Consider the following 12,978-nt stretch of genomic DNA (forward strand, 5'->3'; position numbering starts at 1 on the left):
GATAAATAATTTTTATCTAGATAACTTATCTAGATAAATTTATCTAGATATTTCTTTTTTTAAGTAGCTAATTCTGTTACCAAAAAATCTAAAAAATACATAAGCACAGTTTATTTTTATTCTAATTTTAAGTTAAAATTTGGACAAAATTACATATTAAAAAACCTAGAATAACTATTTTAGTTATTTTGTTGTGATTGTATAATATTATTCGTGGGTACTTGAAACTTTTAAAGTATACTATTATATATTTATGATAGTATCACGGTTTGTTGTTGTTGTATAACGCGTTATAAGTACCTAATGGATATTGTGACATGATTAATTTGGAATTCATTATAGGTCAATTTTTTTTAATACCGTAGATAAGTATATAATATTTCTTATACCTAAACTGACATACCGTCTCCACTCAGAATTGTTTTTCTTATACAATGATATTATATCATTGAATTTAAAATTAATACCATCCATTATACAGTGACACATTTGTAACCTACTGTAAAGCAGAGTGACATCCACTTGCCTACCTTTTTTTTACTAATAATTGTCAAAAAAAAAAAATTAAATACCTATTCTCTGTCAAAAATCATGAAAATTTAATTCAATATCGCTCAAAGTTGAACTTTACTGGAATAAAAAAAAACGAATCGAGCTTAAACCTACAATGATATTTATGATTGTTAGAAGAGAGAATTTTGTTATGTAGATAAAAAAGTTTGTACTATAAATTAGTCAAAATCACGAACGTTTGAAAATTATTTTGTGTACCTAGTTAATAATGCATGACATTCATAATATTCACACCTAACTACTATTTTATTGAAATTAACATTAAATGAATTAATTTGTATTATAATTTAGTTTTATAATAAGTATTTTCTGATATAAAAATATATAAAAAAAATTTAATGGTACATAATATAGATATTAGTTTAAGTACGTTATAAACAAAGTTAAATGCATTATATTTTTGTGTAGTTATATAGATACATTAAGTGAAAAATATGCTCTTTGGAAATAGTCGTCGAACAAGTATTCCGAAACAAAATACATCAAATTATTATTTAAAAATAGATAATAACAATTATGCTATACGAGTTCAAAATTATAATGTACGCCTAATGCAAAATGGTAATAACTAATAAGTAATAAATAATAACTTTAATTTACTTGCATGCGACGATAATGGGTCGTAAAAAAAAAATGTATCTGACGTCATCATTGTTGGTCATACGCGCATCCCGCAGGACTAGAAAATCACAAGGCCGTGGCAATATTGTCCAAATCAATTTTTAACTTAAAGTAGCTACTAGGTAATATAAGTTCTTTATCATTATTTCAATTTTCAACGGACTAATTTGAAATATAAATAAATTAAGAAACTATTTATAACCTAACCTTGAATCGCCACAGGACAACTTATAAATATTATAAAAATCTAAATAATAGAAAATAATATAGGTAATCCTTCTGTATACTTAAAAAATCAGAATTTGATTAAATGTATTATTAAAGTAATAAATATTATTTATTTGATCACCTTGTATATTTATATGAGTTTTAGTAAATTTTAATTTAATATTAAAACAAGCTGTTATAATTTACTAACATATTAATTGTATATTGGTAAATTAAATCTCCAGAATAAAATATGAAATTGGTGACCTTAAAAACAACGTACATTTATATGGTCCAAGGGTGTTTATAGTTGGCAGGGGAACTAATTAATTGACCCACAGGCCACGGGGATCAAGTTGACCATGATATATTTAGATACTAAGTTATTCAAACTATAATATTAAATGTTATATTATGTAAATGGTATTTTTGTAAGAAAACCTTTGTGCTACCAGCCCATACTGTTATTATAAAAAATAACTGAGGATTTAGACATGATAGGACCCCAAAATTCCATGGCTCACGCAAATACATTATAGGTACTAATAAACGGAGCATGACTGTAGTTCCAACGGTTTGACGAGAGTACTGCTATTAGCGCACATGCGCAGTAGAATTTATGATTTTACAATTATTTATTATTATATATATCTGTATATTATAACATTGCAACCTCTCTATCACGAGACCATGCCGACACCACCAGCCACATGACCGGATGCTCCGTCGTCTTGTAATATAATGTCTATATGAGTTCACCGACTTCAAGGTGTATTTCAATAAATTAATTACAGTATCATTTTTTAAGGAGTAATATTTAGGCAATTCATATGACATGTACATTTGGGCTATGTCTACATGGTGTGAGTATAATTAATGAACGTTTAGTGTGTGTTTCCGAGATGTACTCTCACGCCGTGCGCACCCACCGCCGGATACAACTCCCGCACAAGCACCCCACATGTCAATACTTCTCGAAAAATGATATATATTCTTGTTTGTAATGCTATAAAAACTACTAAAAGTGAATGTAAATTAAACATACTTCCCGAAGTTCGATTGTAATTTCGAAAAAATTGTTGAATTTAGAAGCGTCCAACCTATGCGCTTAGGAATCACTTTTTTGATTTAAAATCAGAAGTGCACAAAAAAAATACAAAATAAGTATAATATCTTCATTATAAGGTCCTTTTAAATTTAAAATTTAAAATTAACTTCCTAGATATTTTGTTAAGGAATTCATATAGGACATAGGTACATAATAAAAATTAAAATCCGACATTCCGAAATATTTGTACTTTACCACCGTTTATTGGTCTAAAACGTATGCGAAATATGTATACTTCGATATTAAATATTATATAATTTAAATATGAACCTTGAACCACTTATTTATTGTACTTTATTACGTTCAGAATACGTAAGGCGAATACGCCTTATACCTACAGTAATCACTCCATGAAGTGTCCACATGACGCACACAATTCGTGGTAAAACTATCTATTGTCATTTTTTAAATAGAAACCTTCCCATCCCTCCTCGTTTTCTCGAAAGTCTTCGAGGTGTCATAGAGACTTTAAGGGTATTCATAGTCGATGCTTAAGAATAAGTATTGTTTAAGCTATATTTATGACTTAAATGAGATTCATAGACAAGACTTTGGCTTAAGAAAAGAAAATACCTAATACTTTAATTAAGGTTGGTTAAGACCTAGGTACCTTAAACATTGCATTTAGTTTTTATCACAATTTTTTTTATTTTTTAAATGTATTATCAAACTTAGCTTAAGTAAAACTTAAGCATCGACTATCAATACGACTCTACGGAAACTTATTTTTATTCCACCAAATCTGCGTGATTTCCGAAAACAATTTTTTTTGGTTTATAGTAATTTAATAGTAGTATAAAACGTAAAGCACTGTCCATTTCAGACAAACTCAACGTTTAAAAAAAATACAATGAAGGATTTTCGTGGACAATTGTCCGGCTTACCGAAAAGACATTCCTACTACCAATAGAAAACTTGTTTTCTTTCCACTGAATACTACATCTAAGTTACAACCCCTAGAACAGGGTATCATTAAAGAGATAAAAGAAAAGTACCGAAAAAAATTAGACCAGCGATACTTTATATAATTTTTATTAAATTAAATTCAGTAGCAAAAAATATATATACCTATGTATGTAATTATATTAATTTATTAGTGTATTGCCCATTAAATTATGTTCAATAATAAACAAATTAACTCTATATTTCAATCATTTCATTTTTTTTCATTCCCGCATAAGACGCTTTCCCGCTTAATACACTCTAGAGAGCAGGTCCCTTAAAGAGCGTCTTAAGCGAGTTTTACTGCAATTGCGCCCCCGAACAATGCAGTGTTTGGTGTTAACACGCTGCTACGTCGGGCCATACGTCACCATCTGTGCCTTGTCGTACCCGTTGGCACGAACCAACAGGTGAACCTGTTTCCCTGAATTTCATAAACTGTATAAAATCTTATAAATGACACTGACGACTGACCTTCCCCACTCTACGCAAGTTATGTTTCCGACACCAGCTATCTGCCAGATTACGTCGCCAACAATGGATCACTCTCTTTTCAACCGGTGACTTTTACCAACGTTCGTAAAGTGTCCTGTCTCCGGTACCACATCATATTAAACCTTGTGGTCGGCCGATTGTTTTTCAAACAAGTTTTTTTCCAAAACGTGAAATCATTTTTGGACCAGTCAACTATATAGCCATGATGGGCTAAGAACAAAAACAATGGGCCCATGGCGGGTGAAGTCTCCAATTCAACAGCCACGACGTCTAGTTCAGCTTCATCAGTTTGGTCGTAATATAAATTTCCCTATGTCCCTCTCCCCTTAAAAGCACAATTGTAGGCTTTGCAAGATGTGGGTCCCTCTTTTTTCCCTATTCTCAAAACTGTTGCAGGCCTCACGCTTCTGCGTGTTTTTTGTTTCTTATTTAAAAAAAAAAAAACATACTCTTTAAAGAAAAAACAACTTAATAAAAAGAGACCATGTTGGTCCAGTAAGTTCATTATGAAAAAACAAACTATTATGTCTTGCGACAAGTTTTCTATTGTATTCTTCTCCAGATATTTCACATACCTACCATGTGCCAAAATTATATTGTTTTTATGTGCCCACATAATTTATATTATTCAATGTAATATTATTGCTTTGCAATAAGACCATATTAAATAAAATTGTTAAATGTCAAACTATTTATCATATTTAACATGATATCTGCAAAATATATACCACGTGATTACCATAACTTAAATCTTATTATTTCAATTAGTATATAGTGTTCCCCTTTATTATATAAATCTTTGCATTCAGTTGCCACTGCGTGTATCAAAACCTACGAGTTCCATCGACCGGGCCTTAGGGCCTACAAGCGGTGTGGCTCGTAGGTTACGAGAGAAGTATTTACCCTCGCTCGTGGGTGCATTCTGGTACATAAAAAACCCCGGATTCTTACAAGGTACCTTCTTCTTATCAGCTTACCGGTACGTCTCTGTTGTAAGTCGAAATTCTGGTCTATCCTTTTAAAATCTCTGGTTAATACATCGATCCGCCAGGTTCTGGGTTTGACTATCGGTCTTTTTTTGTTTATTTTTCCAACGAATACTTTTTTATTAATAGCCCATCTGCTCTCGAAGTGTGTCCGAATCACTCTAGTCGTTTATTCCTAATAAATGTTAAGATATTTGGTCTGTTGTACAATTTCTGTAATTCCTCGTTTCATCTTCTTTCAAATGTATTTTTGTCTTTCTTTAATCGTGGGCCATAGATCTTCCGGAGTATTTTTCCCTCAGACATCAATAATTTTCTCTCGTCTCTTTCGCAAGTATGTAACATAAAGGCGTATTTTATGTCTATGAGAGTAGTTTTGAATTTAGTAGTTTGACTATACTATAATAACACCTGTTCCCACTTATAATTCTTTCATGCAATTTCTAGTGCATATTATTCTTAGTGTTGAAATTTACTCCTAAGTATTTAAAGTTGTCCACCACGGGGTGCAGGTCAGCTCCTTCAGTCAAACGTCAGATGATCACGAACACATCGAGTCCTGCGATATCGAGGAGGTTAAAAGGGCCATATGACGGATAGCACCTAACAAGTCACCAGGCTTGGATGGTATAACGGTGAAAATCATAAGACAGTCATGGCCAGTGCTCTGGAACATTTTACATGCTTTAAAAAATTGCCTTCGAACGAAAAAGTTCCCAAGCATATTGAAAACCACGAGACTTGTCGTGACTAAAAATTTACCGGATAAAGACTCCTCAGATGTCAAGTCATACCGTCCCATCAGCCTTCTACTTAAATTAACCCAAGTGCTGGAACACGTTATAGTGGAAAGAATCTGACTTGACACCAATTCCCACATGTCACACAGAAAGTTGGATTCACGAAGAACCTTTCCACAATTGGTGTAATCCAACACGCCCTCGACTGGTCCAAAGAAAGGTCAGAAAAATACGTTCACGCTCTCTTCTTGGACATCTCGGGTGCGTTCGACTACCTTTGGTGGCCGCTACTAGTAAAAGATATATAGTTTGTTAACTGCAACAACGGGCTCACCGAGCTTACAAAAAGTTACCTTGACGGTTGCCAAACAGAAATGCGAATTTGCGACTAAGTCAAGACAAGGACCCTCACCGGGATATTCAGTAACCACTGTGTGACGGGAAGCACGAGGCCGTAACTTGGTGGTTTCTTAGACCCTTAGCCATGTATCGCAAGTTCGACTTCCTCCGCGCCTTGTTCACGGACCGCATCCCGTGCTGGGGGATGCACTGGGCGTCCGAGCGCCAGACAGTGGCCCAAAGCGTACCATTTTAACGGGTATTTCGTGAGTTTCGCGAGAACGTCGGCGGTGCTAGGTAACAATCCTGGTCGAGTACTTCCCTTCTGACTAAGATGGTACTCCCACAACTTCCTCGGGGCCATCCACATAAGTACCGGGCGCGCGACAGTCACGCCAGCCCAGGGACAACCAAGGATGCGCCTGGCCGTCGGGTGTGCGGGCCATACTTAATCAGAGTACCGTTTCACGGCAGGGCTCTCTCTGATTCCCGAGAAACAAGATTTTGGATTTGGTAATCCAGATACTCACAATGACCTAGTTCCCGCTAGCGCAAGTATCGGGGTAGCCTTTAGTGTCTGTCCTCGATACTGCCTTTGAGATGAGCGGTACGGTTTTCGCGAGCGGATTGCCGTTCCCGCACCGGGTGGTTCCCAGGTTTTATGGTGGCTGGCAGTAGATAGCTGGTCAGGCGAGCTCTCGATCGAGTTTTGAGTGGTAATGAACCGGCGTGTGGCTGGAGGTCGCGAGCTGTTTTTTCGTGGTATCTGGAACGCGGTTACTTTGTCTAACCCTTCCGTCTCATTACCGACTCAACGTCCTCATCGGTACATCGCAAGGTTGCGGGGTTATTACGTTTTATTCTCGTCTTCGCTCCCGAATTCCTCACTCGGATATTTATTCTCGTGCGGATGAGTAGGATTATCCCTCAGTCTCCTCGGCCCTAGTAAGTTTTTTACAGAGCCCCGCAGCTGGAATTTTACTTATATCACCAGTGCGGCTACCGAGATAACCCTACATCAGAGCACCCTAGTGTGTCGTGAGCGAACACCCTAAGCGCCTGGAACACGACCTCGGTACTTGTGTCATGAACTCTAAATCGCACGGCCAGTCCGCACCGGCCACCTGCACAGCGAGTATAAGAGTTTTTCTTTTCTGGCTCACAAGTGGGCATTCAAATAGCAGATTCTCCGTGGTTCCGTTTGGGGATCGGCATTGGCAAGCCGCGTCGCCTGTAAGGTTGAACCCGTGGAGTTGAAATTTGAACCTCCCGTGGCCTGACATCAGCTGGGACGTGAAGTAATCGATCTTGCACCACTCACGGGTGAGCCGACGCCTGACGTCGGGGAACCACTTCGCTGTCCACCTCCTTTTTTTAGAGGCGACCCACTTGCTCTGCCAGAGGTCTAGGGTATTGTTTTCATACTGAACCTTCCTAGCCTCGGCGATTTTCATCGTCATAGCGCCTCTCCTTACCACGATCCTGTCCCTCTCTACCTTCGCTATTCGCAATAGTTCCAAGTCGAGAGGTGTTACTCCGGCTAAGACTTGCAGCGCCATCGTCGAAGTGGTATTATACGCACCCGTAATTGCCTTCAGCGGGTCTCTCTGGGCGCTGTTGGCCCCTCCCCGGCGATGCTCGTCAGCCATGCACTTCGGGGCCCATTCCGAGGCCGCATAGCTCATCTGCGGTATGAACACTGTTTTATATAGGCTCTTAGTGATTTCCCTATTGAGCTCCCACTGAATATTTGCCACTCCAGTTATTCGGCTGAAACGCGCTGCAGAGTTCTTAACTTTTTCCGTTAGGTGTTCGCTAAACTTTTCTTTAATGTCAAATGTAACGCCGAGGTATTTCACCCCGATCGTCAGTTTGATCTTAACGTCTCCAAGTCGCAGGTCTAAAAACAGCTGCGACAGTTTTCCTTTCAGACAGTGGGTCTGCGATATGGCCACGGAAAAGGTGAGTATGCGCTGATTCGCCCAGATCGAAGATCTTCTGAGCAGTTCATTTTCGCGGCGCTCCAGCTCAGCACGGGTGTTACCAGAGATTAGTAACGTGAGATCGTCTGCATACGCAATCAGCTCAGTACCTGTGGGTGAATCTGGTGACAATAGAGGATTCACGGCCTGTTTCCAAAGGTCCGGTCAGTACTGCGGGCAACCTTTTGTCAAAGTTTTCGTCACAGTACGGTCGCCAATCTGCATAACAGCCTGGCGGCCGTCCAAGTAACTTTTCGTAAGTTCGATCAGCCCACCGCGGCATCCAGCATTCCGCATATCCACAACTAACTGTGCCCACCATAGGCAGTCAAAGGCGCCGAAATGTCCAGGAAGACGGCTATCACGCACCTCTCCGACCTGTTTTTCGACCAGTCTAGAGTGTGATAAATAGCGTCGACTGTCGAGAGGTTTTTCGTGAACCCAAACTGTCTCTGAGACATGAGAGGGTCCGTGTCAGCTCGGATCCTGTCCCCGATAACGTGCTACAGGGCCTTTGACACGACCGGGAGTAGACTAATCGGCCTGTAGGATTTCGCTTCCTTAGAATCTTTTTCAGCCGATTTAAGGATCACTACCAGTCTCGCGAGTTTCCAGGCGTTTGGAAACTTTCTGGCCCTGAGGCAGTTGTTGAACACACGCGTGATGTGTTCTTCGATGACTCACCATGCTTGGTGGAGGATTTTCCCAGTGATCCCATCAACTCTCGGGGCCTTCTTAGGGTCCATGCGCCAGATGGTCTTTTTAACATCCTTGACATCGCACAGATCAATGGGACCGTTCTCGCCCGTCTCGGGGTCGAAGGATCCAACTCTGACGCCCGTTTCCTCCCTGATAGCTTGTTGGTCTGGACTTTCACCATCGGTCGTATCTCCCGGAACCAGGATTTCCAGAAGTCTTTCCCCGGTTTCCTCGAGAGAGAGTCGGTGAAAGTGTCATCAGCTCTCCGGATTGACGATGGGAGACTCTGAGATGGCCTTACGCCTCCAGACTTAAGCCAGTTGTAGACTGGACCCCAAGGTTTCTCATTGCCTGTATCGGTCACGAATGACCGCCAGGCGTCCCGTCTGGCTCTAAGACAATTCACTTTGAACCTTTGCTTGTATTTCTCGTAAGATTTCCTGATTGCTCGCTTGCTAAAGGCATTTTTCACGTTTCTCAGTCTTATTTTCCGTCGTCTGAGAGCACTCAGTTCTCTGTCCAGGCCCTGATTTCACCAGGGAGGGGGCTTATAAGCCTTCTTATTCTCGCTTTGTTTATGCGAGTCTCACAGTATGCTTTTAACGCATATGTGAGTGCGGACGCGCTAGCATCGACGTCTGGGCTTTCCAGATCCGTCGTTCTCGCTACGATCTGGTCACTTAAGTTTTTACGGAATTCGGACCAATTCGTCTTACTCTAGTCTTACTTTACAAAAGGATCCACTCTGTCAGCCGGGCGCGCGCTGTTCTGCGTTATGTGGAAGCATATTACAGCGTGGTCGCTCGACGATAGACCGTGGGCCACGCTCCAGTCCTCCACCCTGACACCGCTAGAAGCCAGGGTGATATCCAGGCACGCGGACCCCCCTCATCGAGGTATGTCCGCAAGGCAGCGAATATGTCCCTGACTTGTGGAAGTATGCTGTGAATCCGCTTCTGTCACAGGAGCTGCCTAAAGGTACTGAACTGATTTCGTACGCAGATGATCTACTAATCTCTGGCAAGAACCGAGTGGAACTGACTATGAGGGCAAACGCCCTCCTCAAAAGATCATCACTATGGGGAGACAGTGAAAACTCACCTTTTCAGCAGCCAAGTCGCAGACATTTTGGTTTAAGGTGTCGCTCTCTGAGCCACTTGTCATCCTACTTGGGGGAGCTAGAATAAAACCGACCACTACGGCGAAATACTTCGGTGTTACGTTTGATAAGAGTCTGAAATTCAGCGACCGTCTGACGGAAAAAGCTAACGGAGCAAAGGCCCTCTTTGGCAGACTGCATGGGGTCGCTAAGACCAATTGGGGCCTAAAGCAAAGAGCACCACTGTACATTTATAAATCGGTGTTTATCCCACAAATGGGATACGTGGCCTTGGTATGGGCTCCGGAATGCATGTCTCTGACACATCATTGAGGTAGGGCAAACTCTGACCAGAGACTCTCGTTACGAGCGATAACGGAACCTACAAAACCACGTATACAGTGGCGTTGCAAGTGCTAACTGGAGTACCCCCTTTAGATCTGAATTTAAAAGAGCTGGCAAGGATCGAAAAGGACAGGATCTTAATTAGGCGAGGCGTCATAGCTGTAGAGGCCACTAACAATCTTTCACGTTATTCGAATAAAACCATCGTCCTTTAGCAGCAACGGTGGGTCACCATTGACAAGGTAAGGTCAACTTTTGCTTGGTTTCCGGACATCCGCATTCGGTTGAAGCGCATGTGGTGTGTCATAGACCATTACACGTCACAACTAAAGTTGGGCCATGGGGACTTCAAACTCCACCGTTTCAACCTGGGAGGTGATGCAGTTTGCTGATGCTGGTCACCTGAACAGACCACCAATCATCTGCTATGTGAATGCCTCCTTACTGACGAAGAAAGAGAACAAATCGCGATCGCGGTGCAAGCGGCCGGAGCGGACTGGCCATGCGATCCAGAGTTCATGACTAGATCCGAGGTCATGTTCCGGGCGGTAAAACGGTTCGCGCATGCGACACTGAAACGCACCGATGAAGGATGATAAGCTCGTTAGGCGTGACTCGACGTTAAAGTAAGATTCCGACACGGGGCCCTGATAGAAAAATAAAGTTAGATACCAAGGGGAAGAGGGGTACCCTTCTAATCTATACAAGAACAACTTATCCGAGTGGGACATCAGCGGCGCTGTACAAGGGCGCGATGAAAAAGTCCCGCGACACACCGGCAGGAGACATTAAGCGACGGATATAACGGAAGGGTTAGGTCAAAGCAACCACGGGAAGGTACCTAAAATCACCTTAACCGTGGACCTCTGACCACATGTCGGTATAACCTCGTCCAACTCTAGCCGAAAATCCATGAGCTGAGTCAACTCATGAAGATGAACTCATCAAAATAGAAGTCTGACTAGGAGTCACCTATCAGATATAAGCACACAAACCCGATCTGATCGGTGTGGACACGGCCATCCATCTTGAAAACCGTACCACTCAACAAAGGTCGTGCCGCGGTAGTAACCCTGTCCCGGCATCGATGCTAGCGGGCTACCAGTCGTTGTGAGTACTAGGAATACTTGGATTCCAAAATCTCCTTCCACGGGACTCGGGGAGAGCCCCGCTGGAAACCCGACATTGATAACGCTGAATGGCTCCAGTGCTCAAACTAGCTTTGATACACATGACCGGCTGGCGTGCGCGTGTATCTCGAGTACCCATGCCTGACAGCCGCGAGCCCGTAACTTATGTGGATGGCCTCGTGGAGACTGTGCTAGTAGAAGTGGAGGAATCAGTCTAGAGTTAACTCCCAGCGCTTGCCGACGCGGGACTTCTGAAACCCACCGATCAGCCTCTATACGAGAGTTGCCGGCGAGAACATCCGTTTGGCGCTCGAGCGCCTGATGTACCCAGCCGGGAGGACTAGACTGCGTCACTGAGACGTGAAGTAGCTGACCTCGCGAAACATGGCTAGGGGCGTAACAACCACCGAGGTCAGAGCCTTAAACTCCCTGTCTTACATGGGAAATATCTATTCGTTTGTATCTCTTACTATTTTTTCAATAGCTAGTTTGAATAATGTGCGAAGGCCAGATATCACCTAAATTGTTTCAGAGTAATTTTATAAGAACCGTATATTACAAATTGTCTTCTTATTACACATTTTTATTAGATTGATTTATATACTTGTTTGTTATTCCGAGTATTTTAAATCATTCCCATAGTTAATTTATGCTTACACTGTCATTTGCTTGTCTAAAGTCTATAAACAATAAATGTAGTTCCTTGTCGAATTCATAATATTTATCCTATATGTATCCTACCACAAATATGTGAACAGTGATTGACTTTGACCTTTTCGAAAACCACATTGGTAACTTCCGATAATGTCATTGGCATGTATATTTATTCTTTCTAAGATTATCATTGTTAGTACTTTATAACCTTTTTTTTTTTTTTTAGTGTGAAACCGAAAACGCCGCGGGGATTGCTTTCGCATTACTTCCGTGGCGCCGCCATCATTTATTGATAAATGAAAAACACAACGGCCGATTGTGATGATGGTTAGGCGGGACAATACCCCACCTAGCCCCCTCACAATTGTCATTAGATTTTACATATACATTTTATTATTGATTCATTGATTTTCCGTTATTCCTATTAGCAGGCCGACCGGAGTCCGCCACCCTGGTAGTCGCGTTCGTTGTTCCGGTCTTTCTTGCCAGGGTGGTCCCGCGATACCGTGATCGTCGTACCTACCGTGGTTTCACAGGTGGTGGAGATGAAGAACGTGGTCGGTGACACCTCCGACGTTTCACAGTTGCTAATCGAGGGAGAAATCAGACCGTTCTTTATCATGGGTCTAGGATGGCCGGTAAGCCGTTGGCCTGTTCTTCTCCTTCATCAGCTTCTTTCGTCGAAAGGATTGACTCAATCATAGCGATAAACGTGAGTCGATTGGTTGCTGACTGAGTGAGAAGCCTAGACCGGGATGCTAAGTCGTCAGGTAATGAGTCTGGTATATTAAAAATAATAAAATAAATTAGAAAGAGGTGGAAACAGCTACATATACAGCAAATATTATACTTTTAAGGCTTATGGACAACTAAACATTTCTTATGTGATATTTTCATGCGCTAGAATTTCAATTAATAATATTAAGAATCTTAATTATTTATAGAATTTATTGATAAAGAAAAAAAGACTGTTTTATTTTACCAATTATTCCTAGCTTAATTTGTTGACTAAAAATGTGAGTACATGCAAAAATTTAATTTTACTTGGTAGGTACCTT

This window comes from Acyrthosiphon pisum, chromosome X (genome assembly GCF_005508785.2).
Source record: "Acyrthosiphon pisum isolate AL4f chromosome X, pea_aphid_22Mar2018_4r6ur, whole genome shotgun sequence".
Classification (NCBI taxonomy): domain Eukaryota; kingdom Metazoa; phylum Arthropoda; class Insecta; order Hemiptera; family Aphididae; genus Acyrthosiphon; species Acyrthosiphon pisum.